General features: G+C 41.7%; 1 protein-coding gene across 5 annotated transcripts in view; it reads right to left on the reverse strand.

Annotated features, from left to right (window-relative positions):
• The window catches only part of ENOX1 (ecto-NOX disulfide-thiol exchanger 1), a 370436-nt gene that overhangs the window by 294791 nt on the left and 60679 nt on the right, over positions 1-14966 (reverse strand). The gene's annotated exons all lie outside the window — the stretch shown is intronic.

A 14966-nucleotide genomic window follows, 5' to 3' on the forward strand; every position in this document is an offset into this window, starting at 1 on the left:
ACCCTGAGTGTAATGCATTTGATAAGTCTAATGCATTTGATAAGTCTAATGCGCTTAAGAAAGCAAAAAAGAGGAGGAGGATACATCGGGAGAAAGAAACAGGCTCAGCAGACCAAGGAAAGACACAAAGAAGATAAAAAAAGAGGAAAAATTAGTTCATGTGTCCAACTGCACTTGGTCCAAACTTTGTTCTGCACAATGACTTCTGAGATGACCGCATCAGCTTCACCATCATGAGTACATGCTGTATTGAGTATTTCTGTGGCACCATTAGCATCTTTGAATTCTGTAGCAGGAGACAGTTTCACACGGTGCTGCCACGCAGCCACAGCTCTTAAAAAAAATAATAATTAAGAGCCCACATTAGAAAAAGTCCCGCCTCTTTCCTTTCCCCATGTATTGGTTTTGTGTGGCAAGGTTTTGGTAGCGGGGGGGGTTACAGGGGTGGCTTCTGTAAGAAGCTGCTGGAAGCTTCCCCTGTGTTCGACAGAGCCCATACCAGCCGGCTCTAAGACAGACCCGCCGCCGGCCAAGGCCGAGCCAATCAGCGATAGTGGTAACGCCTCTGTGATAACATTTTTAAGAAGGAAAAAAAAGTTGGGACGGTGGTATTCGGCAGCCGGAGAGAGGAGTGAGAACATGTAAGAGAAACAACCCTGTGGACACCAAGGTCAGTGAAGAAGGAGGGGGAGGAGATGCTCCAGGCGCCGGAGCAGAGATTCCCCTGCAGCCCGTGGTGAAGACCATGGTGAGGCAGGCTGTCCCCCTGCAGTCCATGGAGGTCCACGGTGGAGCAGATATCTACCTGCAGCCCGTGGAGGACCCCACGCCGGAGCAGGTGGGTTCCCGAAGGAGGCTGTGACCCCGTGGGAGCCCCGCGCTGGAGCAGGCTCCTGGCAGGACCTGCGGATCTGTGGAGAGAGGAGCCCACAGAGCAGATTTTCTGGCAGGACTTGTGACCCCGTGGGGGGCCCACGCTGGAGCAGTCTGTGCCTGAAGGACTGCACGCTGTGGAAAGGACCCATGCTGGAGCAGTTCGTGAAGAACTGCAGCCCGTGGGAAGGACCCACGTTGGAGAAGTTCGTGGAGGACTGTCTCCCGTGGGTGGGACCCCACGCTGGAGCAGGGGAAGAGTGTGATGAGTCCTCCCCCTGAGGAGGATGAAGCGGCAGAAAATAACGTGTGATGAACTGACCGTAAACCCCATCCCCGTCCCCCTGTGCCGCTGGGGGGGGTGGTAGAGAATCCGGGAGTGAAGTTGTGCCCGGGAAGAAGGGAGGGGTGGAGGGAAGGTGTTCTGAGATTTGGTTTTATTTCTCATTACCCTACTCCGGTTGATTTGTAATAAATTAAGTTAATTTTTCCCCAAACTGAGTCTGTTTTGCCCGTGACGGTAATTGGTGAGTGATCTCTCCTATCCTTATCTCGACCCACAAGCTCTTTGTTATATTTTCTCTCCCCTGTCCAGTTGAGAAGGAGGGGGAGTGATAGAACAGCTCTGGTGGGCACCTGGCGTCCAGCCAGGGTTAACCCATCACACCCCACAATTCTGCCTGAGCTTTTGGCTGCAGCTGTACTACTGCTACCCACCACATGATTCCCAGTGTAGGCAAAGTGAATTACCTCAGCAGAGTTAAGACGAATCAGTTATAGAACGGCCTATACCCACTACGCATCAATGGTCACCTGGCTGGGAGCACCTATGTGCTCCAGCTGAAGAGCAGGCATTTTCTTCTCCAAAGGCTCAGCCCACCGAAGGAGTCCTAGACTCCCTCTGTTCCCTTCTGTGAGCTGGTAATTTTCAAGCAGAGACACAAAATGTAAATATCAGCATGGATAATTATTTCACTGCTCATTTTTTTGCAAGATAATCAGACAGAAAGATAAGGCAAGCTCTGAGAAACAGAAGCAGTAGAAATTTTTATCCAGCAACTGCATGAAAGATTCTGCCAATTCTTCTTACAAAAGCAACAGTTCGTTGATTTGTAGCTGCTGCCTACTTTCATGTGCAAGAACAACAACTACAGAAATCCCTCACTGGTCTTCTCTACATATTTTCAGGCAATGTCTATAAACATGACAACTTCTAGGATTATTTATTCTATGCACTATGTTGCCATTCCTACTGTTGATGTCAACTGCAGACAAGCCAGGCTCAGAAGCTCCAGTTCCATTACAGAGGCACAAGTAACACCGCTACATCTCTGCCCTTTCCATCTCCTACTCAATTCCCCAAAAGAGATTTCCACAGTAAGGCGTAGAGAAATCACAAAGAGAATGCCATTAAAGTTAATGTGAAAATCAGCCAAATATCACCTCTAAAACAAGTGGGAGCTATTTACTAGGTAATACCGATAAAAATCTGCAAGATCAGAGGGTGGGCAAAGTTTACCCTTTATTTTCTACGGTTAATGTCCTCCATTTTTTCTGCATGTCCTTCATCAGTTAGCCTTATAACACCTTCTCCACATAAAATCATAGAATCACAGAATATCTCGAGTTGTAAAGGGACCCATAAGGATCATCATTGTCCAGACACTCCTTGAACTCTGACAGGCTTGGTGCTGTGACCACTTCCCTGGGGAGCCTGTTCCAGTGACCGACCACCCTCTCAATGAAGAACCTTTTCCTAACTTCCAACCTGAACTTCCCCTGACACAGCTTCATTCCATTCCCTCGTGTCCTATCGCTGGTCACCAGAGAGAGGAGATCAGCACCTCCATCTCCGCTGACCCTCTTGAGGCATTCCCTAGGCCATGCTTTCCTCTCTTACTTAGCCCCCTCATCTCTTGCCCCCTTTTATGGCTGCTCATTTTACCCTCACTTGCAAGGTCTCTTCAGCTGACTACCGGCATTCATGTTACCACACCTTGACAGGAGTTACCACCCATCAGTTGAAGCACGTTAACCACCTAAATGCATGCTGTTCCCCGGCTGTACCATCTTCAGCCAAGTGATCTTCACGATGGGTAGTAGATTCCAGGGACTGAACTGTCAGGTCCAGCAAAACTTGTGTTGTAAAGGTAACCTTCAAAACACCAATGAGGTGTAAAGTTCTACTAATGTGATAACGCATGAAATTATATTGCTCAAAGACACGTCTCAAGGGATTGTTGACGTGAGAATTTATGACATATTTATAGAGAAACATTATGAATTATTGCATGGCTGAGATAGCTCTGTGACAGAACGTTTGCAGCCAAAGATAAGAACAATTGTATGTAAGCATAAGCACACGATTTGCTGTGCATAACATTAGCGGTGTTTATTTTAGAAATGACCACCCATCTGACTGTTCCAAAAAACCTGGTAGAGTTGCTAAAAGATGCCAGGGAAAGTTTTTACTTGTAGCACACTTTCTATCTTTAATAACACCAGCTGTCGCTTTTACAAACGCATCGTGCCCTTCACAGTTATCCCATATTCTGCAAACACTGAAAACCCCCCAAACCCTCCCAGTTATTAACATCTGCTTCACTTACTGATTCTGACAAACTGAAGGACAAAGGTATGATTTAACAGATTGCTCCGCGTAAAGAAACAATGCAGTTCACGAAAGGATTCATCAATGCCCCTGTCAGAAAGCTTTACAAAGCACAGCTTAATGAACGTATGCAAATTGCTATAATATATAAAATGCCTGATACCACTTCAACAAGTAATGTTCTTATGAAATCTATGGAGAATGGTAAGATAGATCAATCTAATTTGTCTTTGAAATAAAGTGATTTGGTTCCCTCCAGATAATTTCAATCTCTTTTTTTTTAATGCCTTGTGGCATGACAGCAATGCATTACATACATACAATGAACCAGCGCTTTAGACCCTAGAAGATGTGATTATTCAATAGAAAAAGCATTCAGCAACAGACAAACTGGAAGCACACTGGTACACTTCAATATTTTCCTTCAATGTTTTGACATGCTGGCAGTTTTTAAAAATTGTTATTTCCAAGCCCTGCTGCATTTAAACAGCCCCTATTTTTTTTCGCCGTTGCTTGATGTGAGGTTGAAGCCCGAGTGTAAGTCAGGCTGATATTTACAGCATGAGGAACTGCTCCGATATGAAAGCACATCAGAAAACAACATGCACCCAGGATGATCACTGCTGTTGCTGTTTTCAACATTATTGATCTAGAGATCCGATCATTTTCTTCTCATCAAGATAAGGAAAGAATGGCTTATGAGCTAAAAAGATTTTCGATGAAAAAACCAACATTTTCTAGAGGTTTTTTCCCCCGACAACTGAAAGTTCTTCTCGCCAACTTACTTTAAAAAAAAAAAAAAAAAAAGCATTTTCAGTGTTTTGTCAAAGAAGCTAAAACCCACAATCACCCTTCATGAATTTATGGAAAAATAAAGAGAATTTCTCTAATTTTTTACTTGGAAAAAAACACATGGAAAAGAACACAGCATAGTAAGCGCATCAGGAACTAGAAGGTGCAGAGTTTCTGGATCTTGACTTTACTATTTAGGCTGGGCAGGTGTGAAAGAGGACTGTGTAGTACCATGATTATCTCCTTTTAAAGACCTTTTTTTCTCTGAAAACATCTGTCAGAGGAGCCTAGGTACAGCTAGTGATGCCATGGGGCTGAGATGGATTGTATCAGTTTCTGCAGTCTTTAATGTTTAGTAGAGGTGCTACTCACCCTTTGAAAAAAAGTCCTCAGACCATAATTTGTAGTAACATAAAACTGATTCTTGGTAGTTTATAATTTTCAACCACCTTCTTACACCTTCGGCATCCCCTGTCATCCACAGACTACGGATACAGAAGACAAATTGTCTGGCCTCTTCATCTTTCCTTCAGTCACATTCCTCTGGAGTCTGGGGTGGACAAGGTCCAGGGTGCAGTTTTCCCGTTCTTTTACATGCTATTTATTAGGCCTACAACTCTCCAGCTGGAGGGTGTCCATCCCATTCTACAGAATTAAAGTTTTTATAGGAAATCAAAGGAACTCTCATGCTGGAACCGCAAAAGGAAAACAAACACTGTCTAAGTAACACTTTCTTGGATGGTTCTTGGCTACATTACACTAGGAGAAGAATCCCCGATGTAGTAGTCTAATAGATAAACAGTTTCAACTCTTATTTTATATCATCCATTATATGTTTCATGTTACTACAGAAGTAATTGCTGTTACTGCCAAAGCTAGACACAAGTTTTCCTCAGTGCCTTAGGCAAAATTACTAAGTTGGGCAGTACTTCGTGCAGGATTCTCAAATTTCTGCATGATGGCACCACAGTTTCTGCATTGAGAATTAACTAAACTGTAAAATAAGAGTCCAGGTTGAAACACCATGTCAGAAATGTATTGTGATCTCCTCATTTTAAAGGCATTAACTTGTAAAACCCTTTCCATCCTGTTACACTGAATATTCAGTATGTGCCAGGCACCGTGGAAAACGTTTTTATTTCTCTTCCAATGAATATACATCAGAGTGAGTGTTTATAACATTTTTCTAGAATTGGGTTTGTTTATATCACTGACAATTAAGGGGTGATATCTTTAACTCTCTGTATCACTTTTAGATGCCAGTGAGCAATATTTAACAAAGCAGGCTGTTCTCATTTTTACATCTATTTTGTATTCAAATTCGCAAGATGGTGGGTCCTTCAGCTTCGCATTCAGTCAAAGATTGAAATCAGGGAATAAATGAACATGCCAAGCCTTTCTTTATTATACCTCATTTCTCAGAGTAACTCTTTCAGGTTCCATCATTACCATCCTTATTTTAAATTTGTTCTTTTTAACATAAACCTACAAGAACAGAAAAATGTCTCCCCTTTTGACTGTACATTGAGGCCAACAGATTCACAGTTGATGTAGTTAATAAAGGCAATTAAGGAAGCTCCATCTCACACCTCCTCTCTTATCTCCTGAACCCATATGAAATTATACTAATTATCGTAAGTAAAATCAAACATTCTAACTTTTCCCTGAAATAGGGAGGAAACTATTATTCTTGGGAGTCAATCTTCTTACAGCTCCCTTAAGATGCAACACCTACTAGACTTCAGGGTAAAAAAAGAGCCTCCTGTACAGATTTCAGTTTCAGTCTAATAAAACAGCTTCAATAAAGTATATTAACCTGCACACCATCATTGACAAAATTACAGTCGTGCTGTGTGCAATGGAGTATGCTAGGTGATAATACAATAAAACATCTTTTTTTAACCTGTTACTCTGGTTTTTTTTTCCATCAGGGACATCAGTGTTTAAAGTCGGGGTGCAGTGCTTTCAGAAGATAGGTGGGAAGCAGAGCCAGGCCACCCAGTCCCACGTCCCCACCCGCTAGCAGATTCCTGCCACCCATCGCAGTGAGGGTATTCACCCATCGCTGTTATGGACAAAGTACCTATACTGGACAGCAGCGTAATCAATAACAGTAAATGGTTCTGGGACTATCCTGAACTGACAGTGAAGCAGATCAGAAACTGAAATCCTTTCTTTGATTAGCTTTTTAGCAAGCTAGTACAAACCCATGTTCCCTGTTGAAAAAAAAAAAGAAAAATAAGGAGGTTTGTAAGAACACAGACCTTTTTCTACTCAAAGCAAGCTGATTTCTAATGGCTGAAAATGCCCTCGTTCCCTGACCTGTGGCAAAATGCGAGAAGGGACTCACTGCTCTAAAGTCTGTCTCAAAAGTAACGTCCAAGGTGCAAAGACTCCCAACCTGAAATATTTCTGTGAAAGTATAAAGTATTGAGCAACTTTACTATGGCAGGCACTTCTGGAGGGAAAAGGTCCTCACCTGTCCCGACACAGGCAGAAGCAGCACACGACACGGCCACTGCTTTTGGTTTGACAATGTGGAGCCTAAGCTACCTTGCTGCATCTCTGCACAGGGTCTGAGATACGCAAAAATGTGCTGCCATGATTGCAGTCTAGAGGTTGGAATAGAAACTCTGTAAGAAAATACATACTTTTTTTTTTTCTTTTGAAAGAAAGGCACAAGCACTATGTTGCACTATTTAATCCCAGTGAAAGACTGGGTCAGCAGCCGAATGCAACAGATGCAATAAATCTCTAACCCTTCCCTTCTTTAACTGCAGTGACAACTGCTAGGAAACCCTGTTCAGATAGTCACAAGGAATGTAAAAAGGGGTTCCAGTAAGCTGAACAGAGATCATATTTTTCAAGAATAAGACCTACTGAGGACATCATGGGTAAGTTCAGCATGCCCATGACACTCAGTTGTCCTGGAAGGCACTTAAATAACATCTAGCACCACAATATCTGAAGATTATGATACCTCATTCCTGCATAAAAGAAGGAACCATTCAGAACTTGCCACCAGTGAAGTCCAGCCTCAGAAATCACAGGTAGGTCAAAAAATCCATAGAAGAAACAAGAGGACCATCATGTCCTCCTTGAAGCGGACACCTATTGTAACAGGGGCCAGCTGCAATTCACAGCTGTTTGCTCACATTATTTTTAGCATTACAGAAAAGAAAGGCCTATGTTCTCTCTTGTCTCGGAAGCAAACACGGAAGCTGGAGCTGTGAAGAGGAGCAGGATCAAACAACTTGAGAGGAGTCTAGGAAGCCTTTCTAAGCAGTCAGTCGTGTCTCCTGCTAAAAGTAGAGGACAGGCACCAAGATGTCATTCTCTGAAAAGTCAGAAATAATGAGGAATAGCTTATCAAGATAAGGATTATTAGCAGACAGGCTAGTGGCAGAATTAGTTCACAGAATGATGATAAAACAGTATTAGGAAAGCAGAGCAATTTTAAGGAAAGGTAGCTAAAAATACCTGCCCAACGCACACTTCTCCAAGTCCTTCTCATCTCCAGTGTGGTGATGCTTCAAAGTTAAATGTCCCAACAGACAACCCTGTACTCTGTCTGCTAGCGTCAAGATGAAGCATTGTATGCTGTGGCAGGGCTGTAGTCTCTGAGGGTTGCGTGTCTGTGTGAATGATGAGGATAGCTGCATTTTGTTCCAGTTACTGTGAATTAGGAGCAGAACCCCGTTGCCTGGCAAGCTTTCAGCACAGGCTTCAGCTGGGAAAAGTCTGGGTACAGTGCTTGGGCTGTAGTACTGAAAGAATATACCACTCAGAACAACGAACTGGGTCTTGTCCTGTTTCATGATCTTGCTTTGTCCACGAGGACCACACAGGGTCTGTTCCACAGACACATGCACACCACACAATACCTTCCTAACACCATCACCAAAAGACCAAGACCTACGTCCCAAATGGGTTTTGGGAAGGCAGCTGACATCACCAACTCCAAGGGTCTGGCAAAAGCAAGGAATTTCTTACACTAACCTCTCAGGCTGGGACCTTGTGGCATCTGTTAGCAAGCAGCAGAATCCACCAACCGCTGGATTAAACATAAAATAGGTGATAGTGCAAACACACGAGCAGGGGCCAGTTTCCTTTCTAGACCCTTTGGTAACACTATGACTTCATATTGCATGCTTAATTTTTATCTTTGTTTTTTAACCTCTGTAAATACTTCTATGCATTCTCACAAAACCTTCCCTAAGTTTACCAAATTCTGTCTTCAAATTATTTTAGTTTTCTACTCAACTAGTGCATCTGGAGTTTATTCCAGAACTTCACCTCTTGGGATGTTTGAAAAATTTCTTCTAATTTTCAGTCTAAATTCATCCAGGACTAATTAATAAACATATTATCTTGTGCTGATATTATCCTTCAATTTCAACAGCTCTCCTCTCTCCCTGGTGTTTGTCCTCCAAAGGTATTTAGAACAAAGTTTTTTCCTGGATATTATATACAAATTATAGGGAATAGAGGCTTAGCATATTTTGTCAGAAAGTCTGACGGAAGGTAACTATTCACTGGGAAAATATATTTACCTTATTTTTTTACTAATGAACAAAAGGCAGATGCTGATTTCTTTTCCTAGTTATACTCCAGTATAAACCAGGAATGATTAAACCTGCAAGGAGAGCAAATTATAACTTATGGCTAGCCAAAAGGCAAGAATTGCAGCTGAGCAGACATCTGCCTAGGGCTGCAGTGAGAACTGTGAGCACTAAGTTGTCAGTGGAGAACAAATACCTAATAGTGAAGGGGAGAGCAGTAGACATCTGTCCTGTGAAAGCCATCTTTTTAGAGGCCTTGGAAAGTGAAAGATTGTTGACCATAGACTTCCTCTGGCCCAAAGAGACTTGAAAACCAATGTATCTGGCATCTAGATCTCCTACTCTCTAGGTAAATGCTGCACCTGCTTCAGTTCAGATTGGACATTAGGAGAACATTCTTCACCGAGAGGGTGGTCGGTCACTGGAACAGGCTCCCCAGGGAAGCAGTCACGGCACCAAGCCTGACAGAGTTCAAGGAGTGTCTGGACGATGCTCTTAGTCACATGGTTTAGTTTTAAGTAGTCCTGGGAGGAGCAGGAGTTAGACTTGATGATCCTTATGGGTCCCATCCAACTTGAGATATTCTGTAACTCTGATTTTATGTCTATGCAAAAGGCAATTTTACCCACCCCCCTGTTTTTCAATGTAAACATCACACTTTTGCGTTGAATTCAATGCCACTCAAATGTGTTAGGAATCAAGCCTCTCTGAGTGCCAAAGTACCTTGCTGCTGTCTCCAAGCCGTGATGGCTTTGCCATGGAGAGAACCAAGGCTTCTCACTTCTTGAACCATGATGTCTGAATATTCAACAGACCCTACCTTTAAATACCCAAGGAATTCTGAGGTCCAGGACAGACGGACTGATCGATGTAAATGAGGTGGCCCTCCAGCCCAGCTGCTCTGTATCGATCTTCAAGATTTCAGCACCTAGGGGGGATTTGTCTCACCAACTGCAGATGTCAATACCTGAGCTCATCACCTTGGGCTACCCTTAACTGAGAGAGAGAAATAGGTGCCTCCGGGGCTCAATTCCTCTCATCCTAATGTGGATATCTAAAATAACTTAGATGAATTGCACCCAACGATAGGGTCCAATGATCATAAAAGGAATCCAGGGATTGTAGCTTTGATGTAGGTGCTTATGCTGTAGATAACTCAAGGTAGTTGAGACAAATCTTACTGCTGAAGTCTGCCTCACGAGACCTGGCATTCAGACAGATCTGAAGTCACAAACAGGGGTTCAAAGGATGGGTTTTCAATGACACCATGATCTAATCTGTAAGTCTTTATTCAGTCCAGCCTTTTCTTGTTGAATTTTAAATAGAAGAATTTGAGATTTGGCTCAATGATAGCAGCAATAAAAGTCATCATTAATCTAGGAAGACTGATTTATGAGAAAATATTAAAATAACTAAATATGTATAGCTTGACTAAAGCCACTATTGAAAGAGAAATATGATAATTATCTACAAGCTCTGGAAGGATACACGTACTAAAGATTTTTTTTAATAGGGTTTTTCAGGAAACTATAGCTAAGAGTAATGTGATTATACTGAACAAAGTAAAATTTAGGCTGACAGGGAAAAAATTCCTAATAATGAAGTGTATTCTATTGTAGAATAATCTTCCAAAGGAAATTGGCTGAAGTCCAATCACATCTAAAGCCAACTGGACAAAGATCCGCAGAGAACAATCCTGTATTAGCTGCAAGATGAACTAGATGACTCAACAGCACTTTTTTATTTTTAAATTCCTATCATTCCACTGTATAAAATAATCCAATAAGCCAAAGGGAGGAGGGAAATAGGCTTAGCAACAAATGCACAGCCGTCTCTTCTCTGAGGTCTGCACGCTGCAATCAGTGTGTCTTGCACTGATTGCACTGAGGGAGGAAACATCTGTGTGTGGTCAGAGTACTGTGTTACTTCAGTGCTACAAAGTCATATGCCTGATGTCCCCTTTTCCCCTTGTTGCACTCCTTAATAAAATAACATTACCAGAAGAATCGACCCTGTGTTGTGAATGTATCAATCATGATTTTTGCTGCACCAGCTACTCATAATTGCTTTAAGCTTTCTTGATCTCAGATGCCAATTGGTGTTAAACAAAACACAAAAAATAAATAGCCTGTAGGCACATATTTCCACTGAAAAAATCCTGCCACATGTTGATCTACAAGGAGTAGGGTAACTATGTTTTCCTAAAGTTATGACGCTCATTTTTAAAGCTGTGCAATGGTTAACTCCCTAGTTTTGAAGAGGCTTTGACATTTTATAGCTAAAATATCTTGCTGAGAGTCTGTGTTAATATACTGTCTGTTTTCTGTTACACTTAAGCCACAAGTAACAGAAGTCTTCTTAAAGAACGACTATTCAATTTAACTGTGGATTTGGTTTCCCTCTCCAGAGAATATTAGATGGTCTTAACAATACATATATATATATATATATAAAAAATACTTTCTGGAGAAAGTGCTTTCAAGTGTAACATTAGCTTTCTACAACCCATTGCAACTCCACTTTTCCCACAGCAGTCATACTCTGTAATGCTCACCAAACCTCTTCTACCCACTTCATGGAGAGGTCTGAGATTTCAGAGAATGTATTTAGGATGTATAGCAGGGGACAACTTCTCTTAAAAAGATTTTAAAAGAACATCATCATCTGAAGAATAGATCTGCATGCTATAGGGGTTTTGGTTGGGGGTTTTTTTAGCTTGTTTTGTTTTTTGTTGGGGGGAGGCGGGGGTTGCCTCAAGTGCTCAATTAAGCATACAACAGCAGAGACAGGATTTCTGTTTTTCAAAGAAGGAACATTAATGGAAATCTATGTCTGCATAACAAAACAGTGATCAACAGCTCACAGCTTACACCATCGATTTGGAATTATTCACATAATTTCTCCTTGATTTCTTCCCCTACTCCAGTGCACTTTCCGAATCAGAACCCAAATTACTATTTTCCTACCTTCTTTCCCTTGTCAAAAGAGTTAAGAGAAAGCAAATATTAGAATTTTACCACACTCAATCCTTCTAAATACTTACACATTTGAGATTTTTCCTTCTTTCTTGTCTTAAGATAATATGAGACATAAAACATGAATTACCCTTTAACCGATACAGCTGCTAATTCCCACTCCTGGTGACAGAGTTAAGGCAATAAAGTGGCAGATGTGTCTCTGCAGTCTACCTGCACCTAAAACTGAGGTTGCCTTAGCAGAAGCAACCCACTGCTTTTAATTGGTCTGAACGTATGCGAAGAGGAAAACTGGCTGCTGCATCACAGTTCAAAGGCATTGGACACACACTGCTGTGGGACGGTGTTCAAAATGGTGCCGTAAAAGATGGAAGATAATCAGCAGGAAGGCACTGGGGACCAAGAGGCAAGTCTATGGGGTGCGGGTGCACAACCGGGACAGGGCTAGGAAAAGGAGCAGATGGGGAAGAGGCCCATATGAAGCTGCATTTTATCATCTCCAAAACGACCACGAGGCAGAAGACACTGCCTACCAGAAAGCCCTAAAGATGTGAGGAGTTCCTTTTATCCTGCAGTTTTCTGGGCAACCTGGGCAGAGCTCTGTACACAAACCCAGCAACTAAGTCTCTGCTGCTGCCCTTGGGCTTCTTTTCCACTTGAATTGTAAGCAAAGAAAAAACAAAAAACAAATACCAAGACAGGGGTATGATGAGACACAGGAATGGAAAAGCTGATTAAAGCATTTTCCAAGTCCCACACAGAGGGGCAGATGAAGGAAGAAGTGGAACAAATATTTTTTAATTATTTTACGAAAATTTTCACCAGGAAATTGGTTGTATTATACTTAACTCAGACAGCTATTTCTCATGATGATACTGTAACCAAAAGCTAACCTGGCTGCAATTTTTCACCGATTTACATCTCTGAAAGAGTTATGAAAAAAAAACCTGAGAAGAAATATTATATTTCTGTTTTAACTAAATGAGTGAGAATCAGACATTGAAAACTAATCACATGTAAGGACTACATAAAGCTCAGCCTGAAGTATGGCTTTTTCCAGCAGTTAGCAGGACTGTCAACATAGCAAAGATGCTATGACATGAAAATACCTTCACAGCTTTACAGCAGAGTAACCACTTGATTTCTTTGTCCAGTTTTGCTTTGCTTTGTTGGAAGATATGTGGCCAGGCAGCAGCCATGAAGGCTACATAATTTCCTACTGCAGGTTTCTGCACTTATATGGAAATACCTGGAGAGAGGGATGATTTAACTATGGTATCTGTTCAGACACAAGGATTTTCTTGAGAATGGGTAAGGAAAGGGAGAGAGATGGTCATTCCTGCAGAGATGAGTGGGGAACAAACTCACAGCAAGGCTCCAGAGGTGACAGAAAGAAAGGGACTTTGCTCATGGAGATCTTCCAGTGAGGATTTCATAGCATCTGTGGTTAAACTTGAGAGCTGCAGGCTGGAAAGAATGACCAAAGGAAAAGACTATCCCAAGGAGAACATCTGCAGGGGGGCAGACCTGTTTCCAGTCCCTTTATTTCAGGCTGTCTTTCATAGCAGGTCACAGTTTTCGCTATTAAGAGTAACTTGATTCTAGTTTAGTATCATGCACAGTAACACTCAGCATTAGGAACCAGAAGTTTGGGGGGTCATTGATTCAGTGTGCTCACTTTTAGGAAACCAAAACTGCCTGATAAAAAGTCCTGCCACAAGCTCAGATTATTATTGAAAAGATAATGGAAAATTTAAAGAAACTGCAAGAAATAATACATTTTTATTCAACTGAAATGAGTAATTTGAAAGCTAGGAAAAGCATTTGGGGGCTTGGGATTTTGTACATCAGTATTTAATAGTCCTACTTCAGCAGGGACTCAAGGGGACCTCGTGGTGAAAGAGGAAGGAAGAAGCAGGACAGCAATAAGCATGGAGCAGTTGTCCTTGTTTTAGGGTAAGCAAAAGAAAACAGTCTCAGCTAGAGAAAGCAGAGAAGGCTGTGGATTAAAGGTACGCTTTTCAACATCAAATTATTTCCCAGCCCCTCACATGCACAGTGAGAGAAGTCATGGGAAATTAAAATGCATGAAGATGGGGAAAAAAGCTTGCCTTATTCTTCTAATTTGGGAGTCTGAGTCTTGACTTTTAAGCTTAGATTGCTATCAATGGAAACTCTCTAGCTTTGAGACGCACTTTTTTAAGCTACTGTCCTGAGGACTCTTGCAAGGTTTTGTTTCGATGGAGTTTTGGGGATGAGGGGGACAAAAGGGAGTAGAAGGAGATTATCATCTTTAGAAAGTATTCATATATTTCTGTAGTGTGTCCCAAGAGTTTTTAGGGACTAAGGCTTTTTGTGTCTAGCGGGTGACACGCTCAGATCCTTGCAAAGCCGAAATCCCTCCACTGCATAACATTACGCTGAGCAAACGTAACAATTACAGGGCTTTTTAAAACTAGAAATACTTACAAAAAGATATCAAAATTTGCTTGGCATTCTGAATTAGAAGAAAAGGAGACTAATTCATTACAAATGAGATTCTTAAATACTGTAACTACACACAAAAATTCAGCAAGTTTACTTGCATTCATTGTTGCCACAATGTTGAAGTGTCTGTAAGTGCAATTGCATTACCCAATTAAGCCCCAAATTGTCAAATTTATTCATGCAGTGCAGGCATATCATATTTTAAAATGATCCCAATCAGTTAGATGATACTCCCTTTCTGCACATGAAGCCATTCAACATTTAAAAGAAAGAAATCTTTCCAGTTTTCCTTTGGACCCCAAGTGGGTTGGATTTTTCAGCTTAAGCCTCCCTAAAACACAGAGGACTAAATATTGAAAGCATTGTACAGATTTTATAATTCAGAAAACAGGGGTTGAGAGGCACATATCTCACAACTTCATCAAGAGCGAAGGCCTGGGTTCTTTAACCACCATCCCCACTGCAATCTTTAAATATCATATTACAGTCCTCCTGCATTAGAATCCTCTGTAGGTTCAAGTAAAGGGAAAACCAGTTGTCCACAAAGTGTGAAATTTAAAATACGTGTAACTAATCAAGACTAATCATAAATATGGAAGACTAAAGAGTCCCATCTTTCACTTAGGAAAGGAAGGCACTCTCTGGCACACCAGCTTTTGAAGGATT

This window comes from Harpia harpyja, chromosome 4 (genome assembly GCF_026419915.1).
Source record: "Harpia harpyja isolate bHarHar1 chromosome 4, bHarHar1 primary haplotype, whole genome shotgun sequence".
NCBI lineage: Eukaryota > Metazoa > Chordata > Aves > Accipitriformes > Accipitridae > Harpia > Harpia harpyja.